Source organism: Saimiri boliviensis, chromosome 1 (genome assembly GCF_048565385.1).
Source record: "Saimiri boliviensis isolate mSaiBol1 chromosome 1, mSaiBol1.pri, whole genome shotgun sequence".
NCBI lineage: Eukaryota > Metazoa > Chordata > Mammalia > Primates > Cebidae > Saimiri > Saimiri boliviensis.
The window spans coordinates 147,640,559-147,656,900 of NC_133449.1; the positions used below are offsets into that span (position 1 = coordinate 147,640,559).

A 16,342-nucleotide genomic window follows, 5' to 3' on the forward strand; every position below is an offset into this window, starting at 1 on the left:
CCCTCAAAGCCTTTCTTCGCCTTCCCAGGTGGAGTCCTCGCTCCTCCCTCCAGCTTTCCGAGCACGGGCAGTTCTTCCTGGCACCGGAACTCTGAGCAACCCTCCTAGCAGGCCCAGCTCATGCTGCAGGGGGCAGGAAGAGTTCAAAGGAAGCTGTGCCAAAGATCTGGAAGGCATAGTGGGAAAGAGGCAACAGGTGGCACCAGGTCCCGTAAAGAGATTCCTGGAAAGCCGAGCGGGTCTCGGAGTGGGTGGATTGGGCCCGAGGCGCCCGCGATGAAGAGCCGCAGGTGCGGAGGGCAGGGCTGCAGACCCGGGGCAAGGGGAGCGGGAGCTCTGACTCCTCAGCTGGGCCGAGCAGCTCCGAGGCTCCTAGGAGGAGGACTCAGTGGAGCAACCCAGAGAGGGCGGAGACCACCGCCTCCCGGGCACGTGGGTTGCAGTTCTGAAACTGGGGCGCTCGGAAGCTCCAAAGAGCGGTCGAGGGGGGCGGTCGAGAGGGCTCCAGGCCCGGGCCCACCGGCTGCCGTTCCCCGCACCTCATACCCAGCGGGGCTCGGGGCCGTCGAGGAGAGGGGTTCCGGGTGAGCAGCAGGACTCCCCTCCAGGAGGTCAGCGCCCACCCAGCCGGTCGGCGGCGCACCGGGGACGCCGCCCGGAGTTGGGACGCCCATGACCCAACCGATACGCCGCTGCCGCCGCTCCCCTCGCGCTCCATCCCGTTGCCATTCACCACAGGGAGCTGAGGGAGGAGCGCCCCCAGCACCCTCCCCGCCTCATCCCAGCTACTCGGGAGGCTGAGGCAGGAGAATCGCTTGAACCCGGGAGGGGGAGGTTGCAGTGAACCGAAGTGACACCATTGCACTCCATCCTGGGCAACAGCGTCAGCTCCAGTCTGGCCCTCTTCCCTCAATCCCGACGGTGCTGCCAAGTGACTGCTTCCTCCTCCAATCACAAGGCGCTGCAGCCGGCGGGGGCGGGGCCAGGGTTGTTCCCACCCCCGACGTTGGCTCGGCTGGCACACACCCAGCTTCACCGACGCGCCCCCTCCTGGACAAGCGGCCCCTGCCCGCGAGCTGCACGCTCTGCTCTGCCCTTTTCGGCAGTGCCTGTAAGAAAAGAAGGGAGGCCGGGCGCGGTGGCTCAAGCCTGTAATCCTGGGAGGCCGAGGCGGGTGGATCATGAGGTCAAGAGATCGAGACCATCCTGGTCAACATGGTGAAACCCCATCTCTATTAAAAACACAAAAAACTAGCTGGGCATGGTGGCGCGTGCTTGTAATCTCAGCTACTCAGGAGGCTGAGGCAGGAGAATTGCCTGAACTCAGGAGGCGGAGGTTGCGGTGAGCCAAGATCGCGCCATTGCACTCCAGCCTGGGTAACAAGAGCGAAACTCCGTCTCAAAAAAAAAAAAAAAAAAAAAAAAAAAAAAAAAAAAAAAGAAAAGAAGGGAATTGGGCCGGGCGCGGTGGCTCAAGCCTGTAATCCCAGCACTTTGGGAGGCTGAGGCGGGTGGATCACAAGGTTGAGAGATCGAGACCATCCTGGTCAACATGGGGAAACCCCGTCTCGTAAGCGGTGATCAGAACAGATTTGGAACGTTGCAGTATCTAGATCTGGACCCCAATATTTAAGCAACCTTCATGAATAGAATAAGCACATTCTCAGGCCGGGTGTGATGGCTCACGCCTGTAATCCCAGGACTTTGGGAGGCTGAGGCGATGGATCACTTGAGGTCAGGAGTTCGAGACCAACCTGGCCAACACGGCAAAACCCCATCTCTATTTTTGTATCAAAAATACAAAAATTAGCAGGGCGTGGTGGCACGCGCCTGTAATCCCAGCTATCCCGGAGGCTGAGGCAGGAGAATCGCTTGAACCCGGAGGCAGAGGTTGCAGTAAGCTGAGATCGTGCCACTGCACTCCAGCCTAGGTGACATCTCAAAAACAAAAACAAACAAAAAGCATTATCTATTTAAATCAGATAGTAAAAATCCTATTCAAAGGCTGATGTGGGATCGAAATGGGAGGGAGGTTGTGGATATGCAGTCTCTGTGGAGTGCAACGTAGTTGGGTTTTTTGTTGTTTTGAGATAGGATCTCGCTCTGTGGCCCAGGCTGGAGTGCAGTGGCACAATCTTGGCTGACTGCACCCTCTGCCTCCTGGGTTCAAGGGATTCTCGTGCCTCAGCCTCCTGAGTAGCTAGGATTGCAGGCATAAACCATCATGACTAGCTAATTGTCTCCCTCCCTCTCTCTCTCTTTTTTTTTTTTTTTTTGAGAATGGGGTCTTGGCTGTGCACCGTGGCTCGCGCCTGTAATCCCTGCTACTCGGGAGCCTGAGGCAGGAGAATTGCTTGAACCCAGGAGCCGAAGGTTTCGGTGAGCCAAGCCGAGATCACACCACTATACTCCAGCCTGGGCAACAGGAGCGAAACTTCATCTTAAAAAAAAAAAAAAAAAAAAAAAAAAGAAAGAAAAAAAAAGAGAGAACGGAAATTTATTTTCTCATGGTTCTGGAGGCTTAGAGGTCCAGGATGTAGGTGCCTTTAGGTTTTGTATCTGGGGAGGGCCTGCTCCTCACTGCTGACATTACCGATGGAGGAACAAAGTGAACCCACTCTCTCAAGCCCTTTTAGAAGGCTCTTAATTCCATACATAGGGGCTCCACCCTCTTTATTTAATCATCCCATGAGGCCCCTCCTCTCTTAATATCACATTGCTGTTAAGTTTCAACACAGGACTTAAGGGAAGCATGCAGACCATAACCCTCAAATGATTTCCATAAAGTTCCACGAGATGGAGAGGATTGTGATGACTAACAGTAAGTATTAATTGAACATTTTCTGTGTGTCACCAAACCAAACGCTAGCTAGGGATTATGTTAGGAATCCAAAGCACTGAATGAAATTATTATTTTTATTCTCATTTCACAGGTGAAATTCCTATTTAACAGAGATAAAATAATTTGGCTGAAGTCACAAAATTAATAGCTAGCTAAGAGGGATCTGAAACTAAATATTGTGGCGGGGCATGTGGCTCATGCTTGTAATCCCAGAACTTTGGGAGGCTGAGGAGGGCAGATCACAGGGTCAGGAGTTCAAGACTAGCCTGGCCAACATGGTGAAACCCCATCTCTACCAAAAATACAAAAATTAGCCTGCTATGGTGGTGGGTACCTGTAGTCCCAACTACTCGGAAGGCTGAAGCAGGAGAATCACTTGAATCTGGGAGGCAGAGTTTGCAGGGAGTCAAGATCGTGTCACTGCCCTCCAGTCTGGGTGACAAAGTGATACTCCATCTCACAAAAAAAAGAAAAAAGAAAAGAAACTAAATAGTTTCCATAGCCTAGTGGTTAACCTTTACACCGCATTTTGGAGAAAGAAGCCATAAACCAAGAGGAAGCTGCAATAGATGAGGCACCCTCAGGCATGGTGGACTGGAGAAAAGCGGGGCTGGACATGAGGGACCTACGAAGGGTCTGGGTGGAACACAGCAGCTCTGCCAGCCCTCCTCTGCTCCTCCGTCCCCCACCCCTCCCACAGGTGGAACAGGCAGGCCAAATATTTCAGCTGATCCTGGAAGAAACAGACAATTTAAGAAACAAAGATAAATAATGTATCTCAATTAGCATACTCAGAGTCTCAAGAAGATACTGTATTTATAGAACCAAAGCATGATGCCCTGAAAATTGAACAGAGAACGAGTTATTAGAAATGAAAAATTTGTGGTGGCGCTTGCCTATAGTCCCAGCTACTCAGGAGGCTGAGGCAGGAGAACTGCTTCGATCCGGGAGGTGCACACTGTATCATCCAAGAGGCCAAGGTGGGAGCATGGCTTGAGGCCAGGAGTTTGAGACCAGCCTGGTATAGTGAGACACTGCCTCTACAAAAAAATAAATAAATAATTTTTTTTTGAGACAGTGTTTCGCTCTTGTTACCCAGGCTGGAGTGCAATGGCTCAATGTCGGCTCACTGCAACCTCTGCCTCCCAAGTTCAAGTGATTCTCCTGCCTCAGCCTCCGGATTGCAGGAATGCGTCACCACGCCCGGCTCATTTTGCATTTTTAGTAGAGACGGGGTTTCTCCATGTTGATCAGGCCGTTCTCTAACTCCCGGACTCAACTGATCCACCTGCCTTGGCTTACCAAAGTGCTGGGATTACAGGCATGACCCACTGTGCCCGGTAATTTTTTTTTTTTTTTTTTTTAAATTAGCCAGGTTGATCGAGCATGGGGGCTCATGCCTATAATCCCAGCACTTTGGGAGGCTGAGGTAGGTGGATCACTTGAGGTCAGGAGTTTGAGACCAGCCTGGCCAACATAATGAAACCCTGCCTCTACTAAAAATACAAAAATTAGCTGGATATGGTGGCCAGCACCTGTAATCCCAGCTACTTGGGAGCCTGAGGCAGGAGAATTGCCTGAATCTGAGAGGTGGAGGTTGCAGTGAGCAGAGATCAAGCCACTATACTCCAGCTTGGGTGACAGAGCGAGACTCTGTCTCAAAAAATAAAATAAATAAAATAAAAATTAACCAGGTGCAGTGGTGGACCCCTGTAGTTGTAGCTACTTGGGAGGCTGAGGCAGGAGGATGGATTGAGCCTAGGAGGCTGAGGTAGCAGTGAGCTATGGTCACGCTACTGCACTCCAGCCTAGGTGACAGAGTGAGACCTTATCTCTCAAAGAAAAGATAAAGTTGAGGACTCTGAGAAGCCAAGGCAGGAGGATCACTTGAAGCCAGGAGTTCAAGACCAGCCTGGGCAACCTAGTGTGACCTTGTCTCTACAAAAAAGAATTTAAAAATTAGACAGGTGCGATGGTGCAGGCCTGTAGTCCAAGTTACTTAGGAGGCTTAGGTGGGAGGATCGCTTGAGTCCAGGAGTTCCAAGCTGCAGTGAGCCATGATCATGTCACTGGACTCCAGCCTGGGTGAGGTACTGCAACCCTGTCTCTAAACAAAAAAATAAAATAAAACTGAGAAAATAAATTTTAAAGGCAAATACAAAATGGAAAAAAAGAGGAGAGCAAAGAAAAGGGGGAAAACCAAATTGCCTAACTAGTACACGTTTAAGGAAAAATAACAAAGACAACAGACCAAGAAAGAATCGTTTAAAATACAGATGAAACAGAGTTGGAGAGAACCAAGTGCTCTTGATGCGCCTAAGAGAAGGAATGAGAGAAAAAAATGCTTAATACATTCTTGTGAATGTCATAACCAAAAATAAGGCACTCACTTTGAAATTGTGATTGAGGCTGGGCGCAGTAATCCCAATACTTTGGGAGGCTGAAGTGGGTGGATCACGAGGTCAGGAGTTCAAGACCAGCCTGGCCAAGATGGTGAAACCCCATCTCTACTAAAAACTAAAAAACTAAAAAAAAAAAAAAAAAAAAAAAAAAAGCCACACACAGTGGCAGGTGCCTGTAATCCCAGCCACTTGAGAGGCTGAGGCAGGAGAATTGCTTGAACCTGGGAGGCGGAGGTTGCAGTGGGCCGAGATCAAGCCACACAGAGTGAGACTCTCGAAAGAAGGAAAAGAAAAGAAAGAAAAGAAAAGAAAAGAAAGAAATAGTGATTGACCAGTGGCTGTGGCTCATGCCTATAATCGCAGCACTTAGAGAGGTTGACATAGGATGTGTGCTTCAGGTCAGGAGTTGAGGCTATGCTGGGCAGTACACTGTGATCTCGTATGATGATTGCACAATTGTGAAAATATATTGAAATAATGGAATTGCACAGTTAAAACAAATGAATTTCATGGTATATGAAACATATCTTTTAAAAACTTTAAAAACAATGACCAATAGCTTACTAAAGTTTCTTTTAGCTTATTTGGAGTATCTGAAACCTCATTTTTAACATTAACAATGGGGCTGGGCACGGTGGCTTATACCTGCAGTCCCAGAACTTTGGGAGGTCGAGGCGGGTGGATCATTTCAGGTCAGGAGTTCAAGATAAGCCTGACCAACATGGTGAAACCCCGTCTCTACTAAATACAAAAAACATTAGCCAGGCGTGGTGGCACATCCCTGTAATGGGAGCCACTGCACTCCAGCCTGTGCAACAGAGTGAAACTCTGTCTCAAAACCAAACAAATAAAAAACTATTAACAATGGTAATAGTCATCTTGGTGCTCCACTCTTTTTTTTGAGACAAAGTCTTGCTCAGTCACCCAGGCTGGAGTGCAGTAGCTTGATCTAGGGTCACTGCAACTTGTGCCTCCTGGGTTCAAGCTATTCCCCTGCCTCAGCCTCCCAAGTAGCTGATATTACAGTCACCCACCACCACTCCCAGCTAATTTTTGTATTTTTAGTAGAGACAGGGTTTCACTATGTTGGCCAGGCTGGTCTCAAACTCCTGACCTCAAGTGATCAGACGGGCTTGGCTTCCCAAAGTGCTGGGATTAGAAGCGTGAGCCACCTCATCTGGTCACTCCACTCTTTTACATATAACTTTCAAATCTATTTTATTCTTTTTTTTCTTTCTTTCTTTTTTTTTTTTTTGAGATGGAGTTTCCCTCTTGTTGCCCAGGCTGGAGAGCAATGGCACAATCTCCGCTCACCGCAACCTCCACCTCCTGGGTTCAAGTGATTCTCCTGCCTCAGCCTCCTGAGCAGCTGGGATTACAGGCATCCACCACCATGCCTGGCTAATTTTGTATTTTTAGTAGAGATAGGGTTTCTCCATGTTGGTCAGGCTGGTTTAGAACTCCCGACCTCAGGTGATCTGCCCACCTCAGCCTCCCAAAGTGCTGGGATTACAGATGTAAGCCATGGTTCCTGGCCTTATTATTCTTTCTTTTAGGAGTAAAAAGAACACAAGCCTTTTAGATGGTCCAGGTACTTAGCAAGCTAATGATGTGGAAACATTCTGTCGTATTAGTTGTATTGAAAATGTCTGTGATTTACAGATACTTTCCAGCATCTCAGATTCTGTATGACTTTTTGGCAGGTGGCAAAATGATTTGAGCTGACAGCTCTTTTCCATCATTCTGCTATAAAGAAATGAGACTCAGATGGAGCAGCAGCGAAGTGAGGGAGGCTGGAAGGCCATACACCAACACCTTCTATATCTGCAGGGGAAATGATTTTTCAAAACCTTAATTATTTTAAATTCAAGATGCTTGTGTACACATTACACAATGTTTTCCTTTTAATTTAAGAACATTAGCAAGATTGTTTATTAGTGTTCTCTCTCTCTCTGCCTTTTTTCTTTTTTCTTTTTTTTAGACACAGTCTTGCTCTGTTGCTCAGGCTGGAGTGCAGTGGTGCGTTCTTGGCTCACTGCAACCTCCGCTTCCTGGGTTCAAGCGATTCTCCTGCCTCAGCCTTCCAAGTAGCTGGGAATACAGGCGCCTGCCACCACACCTGACTAATTTTTGTGTTTTTAGTATAGATGGGGTTTCAACATGTTGGCCAGGCTGGTCTTGACCTCCTGACCTCAAGTGATTGATCCACCTGCCTTGGGATCCCAAAGTACTGGATTACAGTCATGAACCACCACGCCCGGCCTATACGTGTTCTCTCTTGAAGCCTCTTTTTAGGAAGCTCCCTTGTGCCGGTTCCCTACCACTACAATTGATGTTTTTCATCAACCAAGAAACCTATGTAAAACAAAAATAGGAAGTACATAAAAGGTCATGAAATACAGACCTTTAAACATGCTGTATTTTTGGTACATTTCCCAGACTAGCAGAGACTATTAGAAGCAGAAGAAACCATCGGGCACAGTGGCTCATGCCTGTAATCTCAGCACTTTGGGAGGCTGAGGCAAGTGGATCAGTTGAGGTCAGGAGTTCGAGACCAGCCATGGCCGACATGGTGAAACCCCATCTCTACTAAAAATACCAAAAAAATAAGGTGGGCCTGGTGGCACACACCTGTAATTCCAGCTACTCAGGAGGCCGAGGCAGGAGAATCACTTGAACCTGGGAGATGAAGGTTGCAGTAAGCTCAGATCGTGCCACTGCACTCCAACCTGGCAAATGCCTGTTTCGGTGGCTCACTCCTGTAATCCCAGTACTTTGGGATGCCAAGGCAGGCAGATAACTCAAGGTCAGGATTTCGAAACCAGGCTGGTCTCACTCACTCAATTTCACTCTCATTGAAATTCAGAATGATTTCAGTTTCATTCACATGGCATTGAAATAGTTCTCAATTTCAAGAACTATTTCTTTTTTTTTTTTGAGACAGAGTTTCGCTCTTGCTGCCCAGGCTGGAGTGCAATGGCGCGATCTTGGCTCACTGCAACCTCCGCCTCCTGGGTTCAGGCAATTCTCCTGCCTCAGCCTCCTGAGTAGCTGGGATTACAGGCACGTGCCACCATGCCCAGCTAATTTTTAGTATTTTTAGTAGAGACGGGGTTTCACCATGTTGACCAGGGTGGTTTCGATCTCTTGACCTCGTGATCTACCTGCCTCGGCCTCCCAAAGTGCTGGGATTACAGGCTTGAGCCACCGCACCCGGCTCAAGAACTATTTCTAATTAAATCCACAAACCTCCTCTCCCCGCATCTTTGACTTTATCATCAACTTAGGTAAATGTACCCTTGACGAACTCCAAAAACAAGAGACTAAAACACAATCCAGTCACAGCCCAGAAATCATATTTGAACCATGAATACCCAACAACTACCCCTCTACTGATGCAATTTTCCTAAAAATCTTAAGACTCTCTGACTAAATTAAGCCTCCATTTTATATAATACACAAAATAATTAAACTTCCACCCTAATACTAATATAATGCCCTGTGCATATCCTTCTGAAAGCACTACCCCATACACCATATTCTAAATCAATTATGAGTAATCCTCTCAGCTAAACCTCTGCCAATTCAACCTTAAAGACCTCGAATTCCCAGAACTGTAAACATCTATTTGTACTTACATCTTTTCTTCTCATATTTTAATTTTTTTTTTTAGACGGAGTTTTGCTCTTGCTGCCCAGGCCGGAGTTCAGTGGCGTGATCTCAGCTCACTGCAACCTCCACCTCGTGGGTTCAAGTGATTCTCCTGCCTCAGCCTACCAAGTAGCTGGGATTACAGGTGTGCACCATCACTCCTGGCTGATTTTTTGTATTTTTAGTAGAGACAGGGTTACTCCATGTTGGTCGGGCTGTTCTCAAACTCCTGACCTCGGGTGATCTGCCCACCTCGGCCTCCTAAATCACTGGGATTATAGTCATGAGCCACTGTTGACCTCATATTTTAATTTTATACTTAAGTATTTATGCAGTTAATATAGCTTAATTATTCAAAGCAAGACACTGAAAATGTCTAGATGGGTTCACACAACCCCATAAACAGGTAGGTTTGGTCCTGGCCTTTCTATTAGCTCTTAGAAAGATTACATCTGCAAGCATCCCCGCCCCAGTGAAAATGCCCTCTAGAACACCCAGCTCAAAAGGAGCAGGTATTAAGCAGGCACGAATGCAGCTCAAAACACTTTGCTCAACCACAGCCCCATGGGAAACAGAAGTGATACATCTTCAGCAAAAACGAAGGTTTACCTAAGCTATACTGATATCTAGTGTTGGTTAATTCTGTGCCAGCCACTGCAGCCATACAATTAACCTAAGCTCACAGAACTCAGGGTAAAGAGTGTTTAAAGTCCGCCCTCAATAAAGCTAAACTCCATCTAAGTTGTAAAAAAACTCCAGCTGAAATAAAATATACTCTGAAAGTGGCTTTAATACCCTGCAGACACAATAGCTAAGACCCAAAGTGGGATCAGATACCCCACTATGCTTAGCCCTAAACTCAACAGTTACATTAACAAAAGCATTTGCCAAAGTACTACAAGCAACAGCTTAAAACTCAAAGGACTTGGCGGTGCTTCATACCCCTCCAGAGGAGCCTGTTGCATACTCGATAAACCCCGATGCACCTTACCACCTCTTGCCCCCAGCTTATATACCCCCATCTTCACCAAACCTACAGAATAAGCACAAGTATACACATAAAAAATGTTAGGTCAAGGTGTAGCTTATGAGATGGCGAGAAATGGGCTAGATTTTCCACACCCAGAAAATCTCATGACAACTTTTATGAAATCTAAGTGCTCAAGAAGGATTTAGCAGTAAACCAAGAGCAGAGTGCTTGGTTGAATAAGGCCATGAAGCACACACAAGCCGCCCATCACCCTCCTCGAATACTGCTCTATAAATCTCTAGTACTGATAATTTTCCATACACACATAGAGGAGAGTCATTGTAGCATGTTAAGCGTACTGGAAAGTGCGCTTGGACAAGCCAAGGTATAGCTTAACTCAAAGCATCTGGCTTACACTCAGAAGATTTTATCACAAGCTGATCACTGTGAGGCAGCTCTAGCCCCAAACCTCGCTAAAAATATGATCAAACCATCTTAATCAAACCATTTACCTTAGACAAAAGTATAGGCTATAGAAATTTTTACCCTGGTGCTATACACATAGTTTCGTTAGGGAAAGATGAAAGAACTGAATCAAGCATTAAAAAGCAAAGACAAACCCTCATGCCTTCTGCACAATGTACTAACTAGAAATAACTTTACACAGAGAACCACAGCCAAGTCCCCCGAAACCAGAGAGGCTACCCAAGAACTGCTGAGAGAGCACACCCATCTATGTTGCAAAATAGTGGCACGATTCATGAGTAGCAGTGATGAGCCTACTGAGCCTGGTGATAGCTGGTTGTCCAAGATAGAATCTTAGTTCAACTTTAAACTTAGCCACAGAATTACTTAATCTGTGTAAGTTTAACTGTTAATCTAAAAAGGAACAGCTCTTTAGACCCTAGGAAAAAATATTCCTACACAGAGTAACTCTGTAATAATATTACACCATAACTGGCCCAAAAGCAAACACCAATTAAGAAAGTGTTCAGCTGGGCGTAGTGGCTCATGCATGTAATCCCAGCACTTTGGGAGGGCGAGGCAGGTGGATCACCTGAGGTTAGGAGTTCGAGAGCAGCCTGACCAACATGATGAAACCTCGTCTCTACTAAAAGTACAAAAATTAGCTAGGCATGGCAGCGCACACCAGTAATCCCAACTACTTGGGAGGCTGAGGCAGGAGAATCTCTTGAACCAGGGAGGCGGAGGTTGCAGTAAGCCGAGATCATGCCATTACACCCCAGCCTGGGCGACAGAGTGAGACTCTGTCTTATATATATATATAAAAAGAAAGTGTTCAAGCTCAACATCTAACTATTTTAAATTCTAATCACTCTACTGAACTAACATCACATTGGCCTAATCTATTACTTAATAGAAGCAATAATGTTAATATAAGTAACCTGAAATATTCTCCATTACATAAGCTTACATTAGACCAGAATTATCCACTGGCAGTTAGCAGCCTAATATTAATAAGCAATATAATAAGCATCCTATTATTTACACTGTTGATTCAACACAGGTATGTTCTAAGATTACAAAAAGTAAAAGGAACTCAGCAAATCTTACCCCGTCTGTTTACCAAAAGCATCACCTCTAGTATTACCAGTATCAGAAGCACTGCCTGCCTAGTGACGTGCTCAACAGCTGTGGTATCCTGACCCTGCAAAGGTAGCATAATCACTTGTTCCCTAAATAGGGACCTGTATGCATGGCCACATGAGGGTTCAGCTGTCTCTTACTTTTAATCAGTGAAATTGATTAAAAATAATCTATCTGTGGCCAGGTGCGGTGGCTCACACCTGTAATCCCAGCACTTTGGGAGGCTGAGGCGGGTGGATCACAAGGTTCAGAGATCGAGACCATCCTGGTCAACATGATGAAACCCTGTCTCTACTAAAAATACAAAAAATTAGCTGGGTATGGTGGCGCGTGCCTGTAATCCCAGCTACTCAGGAGGCTGAGGCAGGAGAATTGCCTGAACCTGGGAGGCGGAGGTTGCGGTGAGCCGAGATCGCGCCATTGCACTCCAGCCTGGGTAACAAGAGCGAAACTCCGTCTCAAAAAAAAAAAAAAAAAAAAAAAAAAAAAAAAATATATATATATATATATATATATATATATATATATATATATATCTGTGAAGAGGTTGATATAAACAAATAAGACAAGAAGACTCTATGAAGCTTTAATCCATGAATGCAAATAAAAACTCAAACAAGCCTACAGGTCCTAGCCTACTACCCCTGCATTAAAAATTTTTGCTGGGGGCCAGACGTGGTGGCTTACGCCTGTAATCCCAGCACTTTGGGAGGCTGAGGCAGGCAAATCATGAGGTCAGGAGTTTGAGACCAGCCTGACCAACATGGTAAAACCCTGTCTCTACTAAAAATACAAAAATTAGCCGGGCACGGTGGCACGTGCCTGTAATCCCAGCTACTCAGGAGGCTCTGGCAGAAGAATCACTTGAACCCATGAGGCGGAGGTTGCAGTGAGCTGAGATTGTGCCACTGCACTCCAGCCTGGGCGACAGAGTGAGATTCCATCTAAAAAACAACAAAACGGGCCGGGCGCGGTGGCTCAAGCCTGTAATCCCAGCACTTTGGGAGGCCGAGGTGGGTGGATCACGAGGTCGAGAGATCGAGACCATCGTGGTGAACATGGTGAAACCCCGTCTCTACTAAAAATACAAAACATTAGCTGGGCATGGTGGCACGTGCCTGTAATCCCAGCTACTCAGGAGACTGAGGCAGGAGAATTGCTTGAACCCAGGAGGCGGAGGTTGCGGTGAGCCGAGATCGTGCCATTGCACTCCAGCCTGGGTAACAAGAGCGAAACTCCGACTCAAAAAACAAAAACAAAAACAAAAAAAACAACAAAACGTTGGTTGGGTGACCTCAGAGCATAATCCAACCTCTGAACAACCTAAACTGAGACTACACTAGTCGAAGCAAGTTAACACATATTGACCCGACACTTTGATCAACAGAGTAAGTTACCCTAGGGATAACAATGCAATCCTGGGCTGGGTGTGGTGGCTCACACCTGTAATCCCAGCAGTTTGGGAGGCCCAGGCAGGAGGATCATGAGGTCAGGAGATCAAGACCATCCTGGCTAACACGATGAAACCCTGTCTCTACTAAAGATACAAAAAAATAATTAGCCGGGTGTGGTGGCACATGCCTGTAGTCCCAGCTACTCAGGAGGCTGAGGCAGGAGAATAGTCATCTTGGTTCTCCACTGTCTTTTTTTTTTTTTTTTCTGAGACAAGATCTTGCTCAGTTGCCCAGGCTGGAGTGCATCTCACCCCAAACCTAGGAAATATGTCTGACAAAAGAATTACTTTGGCCGGGCGCGGTGGCTCAAGCCTGTAATCCCAGCACTTTGGGAGGCTGAGGCGGGTGGATCACAAGGTCAAGAGATCGAGACCATCCTGGTCAACATGGTGAAACCCCGTCTCTACTAAAGATACAAAAAATTAGCTGGGCATGGTGGCACGTGCCTGTAATCCCAGCTACTCAGGAGGCTGAGGCAGGAGAATTGCTTGAACCCAGGAGGCGGAGGTTGCGGTGAGCCGGGATTGCGCCATTGCACTCCAGCCTGGGTAACAAGAGTGAAACTCCGTCTCAAAAAAAAAAAAAAAAAAAAAAAAAAAAAAAAAAAAGAATTACTTTGATAGAGTAAAAGGGTGTGGCAACTCTCTAGGGCCTTTTTATTTTATTTTTTGAGACAGAGTTTTGCTCTTGTCTCCCGGGCTGAAGTGCAATGGCACGATCTAGGCTTACTGCAACCTCATGTGATTCTCCTGCCTCAGCTTCCCAAGTAGCTGGGATTATAGGTGTACACCACCATCCCTAGCTAATTTTTGTATTTTTAGTAGAGACAGCGTTTCACCATGTTGGCCAGGCTGGTCTCGAACTCCTGGCCTTGTGATCCACCCACCTTGTTCTCCCAAAGTGCTGGGATTACAGGTGTGAGCCACTACTGTGCCTAGCTGCTGCTGCTGCTGCTTCTTTTTTTTTTTTTTTTGAGAGGGAGTCTCACTGTCACCTAGGCTGGAGTGCAATGTCATGATCTTGGCTCACTGCAACCTCCACTTCCCAGGTTCAAGTGATTCTTGTGTCTCAGCCTCCCAAGCCGTGGGATTATAGGTGGGCGCCACCACACCTGGCTAATATTTTATATTTTTAGTAGAGCTGGGGTTTCACTTAGTTGGCCACGCTGGTCTCAAACTTCTAGTCTCAAGTGATCCATCTTTCATGGCCTCCTAAAGAGCTGGGATTACAGGCGTGAGCCACCTAACCCAGATTCTTTTTTTTTTTTTTTTTTTTTTTTTTTTTTTTTTTTTTTGAGGCAGAGTTTCGCTCTTGTTACCCAGGCTGGAGTGCAATGGCGCGATCTCGGCTCACCGCGACCTCCGCCTCCTGGGTTCAGGCAATTCTCCTGCCTCAGCCTCCTGAGTAGCTGGGATTACAGGCACGTGCCACCATGCCCAGCTAATTTTTTGTATTTTTAGTAGAGACGGGGTTTCACCATGTTGTCCAGGATGGTCTCGATCTCTTGACCTCGTGATCCACCCACCTCGGCCTCCCAAAGTGCTGGGATTACTGGCGTGAGCCACTGCGCCCGGCCTTTTTTTTTTTTTTTTTTTTTTTTTGTCCTAGATGGCGTTTTGCTCTTATTGCCCAGGCCGGAGTGTAATGGTGTGATCTCAGCTCACCACAACCTCCACTTCCCAGGATCAGGTGATTCTCTTTCCTCATCCTCGCAAGTGGCTGGGATTACAGGCATGTGCCACCACATCTGGTTTATTTTTTATCAGCCCGTTTTCTTTCCTTTTTTTCTAATTAGAGATGATATCTTGCTGTGTCACACAGGTTGGAGTGCAGTGGCATGTGATGAATGAGATTATGCAGCAGAGGGTGTGGGGAGAACTCACTACCTACCTGATAGCTCACTGCAGCCTCGAATTTCTGGGCTCAAGCAACACTTCCACCTCAGCCTCCCAACTAGCTAGGATTAAAGACATGTACCAATTTTTAAAAATGTTTTGTAGAGATGGGGTCTCACTAGTGGGGTCCAGGAAGGCTTTGATGCAGGCTCAGAGCCCAGCCTGACAGCGGTATCCCACAAGATTCATTTGCCTGGCTGCTCTTGAACTCACACCCTCAAGTAATCCTCCTGCCTTAGTCTTCCAAAGTGCTGGGATTACAGGTGTGAGTCACTGTCCCTGGCTTTGTTTTTGCTTAGAGCATAATTGAAACCTATAATTGCATGTTTAATCTGTTTGACTGTTTAGTGTCCGCATCCTGGACAAGAGCAAGGGCTATGTGTATTCTGTCCCTTACTGTGTCCCTAGGGCCCGATAGTGGGCCTGACTCATTGAATCACTCAACTGGCTGCCCTCTTAAAATGGGAGGAATAATGCTTCCCAGGAATCAAGCCATGAGAATTTTTTTTTGAGAAGGAGTCTAGCACTGTCTCCTGGGCTGGAGTGCAGTGGCACGATCTCAGCTCACTGCAACCTCCACCTTCTGGGTTTAAGCAAGTCTTCTGCCTAAGCCTCCTAAATAGCTGAGATTACAGATGCCCACCACTACGCCCAGCTAATTTTTTGTATTTTTAGTAGAGTCGGGGTTTCACAATGTTAGCTAGGCTGGTCTCGAACTCCTGACCTCATGATTCGCCTGCCTTGGCCTCCCAGAGTGCTGGGATTACAGGTGTGAGCCACCGTGCCCAGCCGAAACTAATATTAAGAAGTGGCCAATGTTATCTGAACCATATGTAACCAAGTGCTCAAGAGCCCTGAGCACATGCTCTGAGCTAGGTAATGGGAGCCCTTGTAAGTCTCTCTTCCATCTGACAAAGTCTGATAGACACTGGGAACTTGAATGTATAGGATCAACTAAAAAGTCAAAACTTCTGTCTCTTTGGGCTTCCAAAGGATACAAATAGGAAGTAGATGCTCTTCTCTTGTAGAGTACCTTAGTCGTATGCAGATATAGAAATATCTCAGGGCCAGAACGGTATACAAATGTAATGAGAATGAGGAGTCTGATTGCCATTGTCCAATATGGAGCCACTGGCCACGTGTGGCCACCAAACTTGTGTGGCTGGTCCTAAAGTCTTCGACTTGGCTGGCAGTGCTGGGCTCAGCTGGTCTCGCTCATATGTCTTTATAGCTACTTCTATCAAGCAGTGGACTGTTTCCCCCTCTGAATCTGGGTAAGCCCTACTCACTTTGGCCAGCAGAAGGTGGCAGAAGTGGCTGTGTGCTGATCAGCTGGGGCTGGTGAGGGGCTGGCTGGTCTAGGATGTCTTGGATCCTGAACTCTCCTTCTCACGGTCCCTGCTTGTCCAGTAGGCGGGCCTGGGGTTTCTCCGCGGTGGAGGCGGAGGTCCGAAGCAAAGAAGCAGCACGCAGGTTCTCTTCAGGTGGAAGAAAGCAGAGGGGGCGATCCAGATCATACC

At 47.0% G+C, this 16,342-nt stretch overlaps 1 protein-coding gene across 2 annotated transcripts in view; it reads right to left on the reverse strand.

Annotated features, from left to right (window-relative positions):
• The window catches only part of LOC101039537 (carbohydrate sulfotransferase 6), a 74,060-nt gene that overhangs the window by 41,176 nt on the left and 16,542 nt on the right, over positions 1-16,342 (reverse strand). For both annotated transcript variants that reach the window (XM_074406498.1, XM_010350610.3), the window contains exon 2: positions 16,112-16,341. The gene's annotated coding sequence lies outside the window, so the exon portion shown is untranslated. The remainder of the gene's footprint in view (positions 1-16,111; position 16,342) is intronic.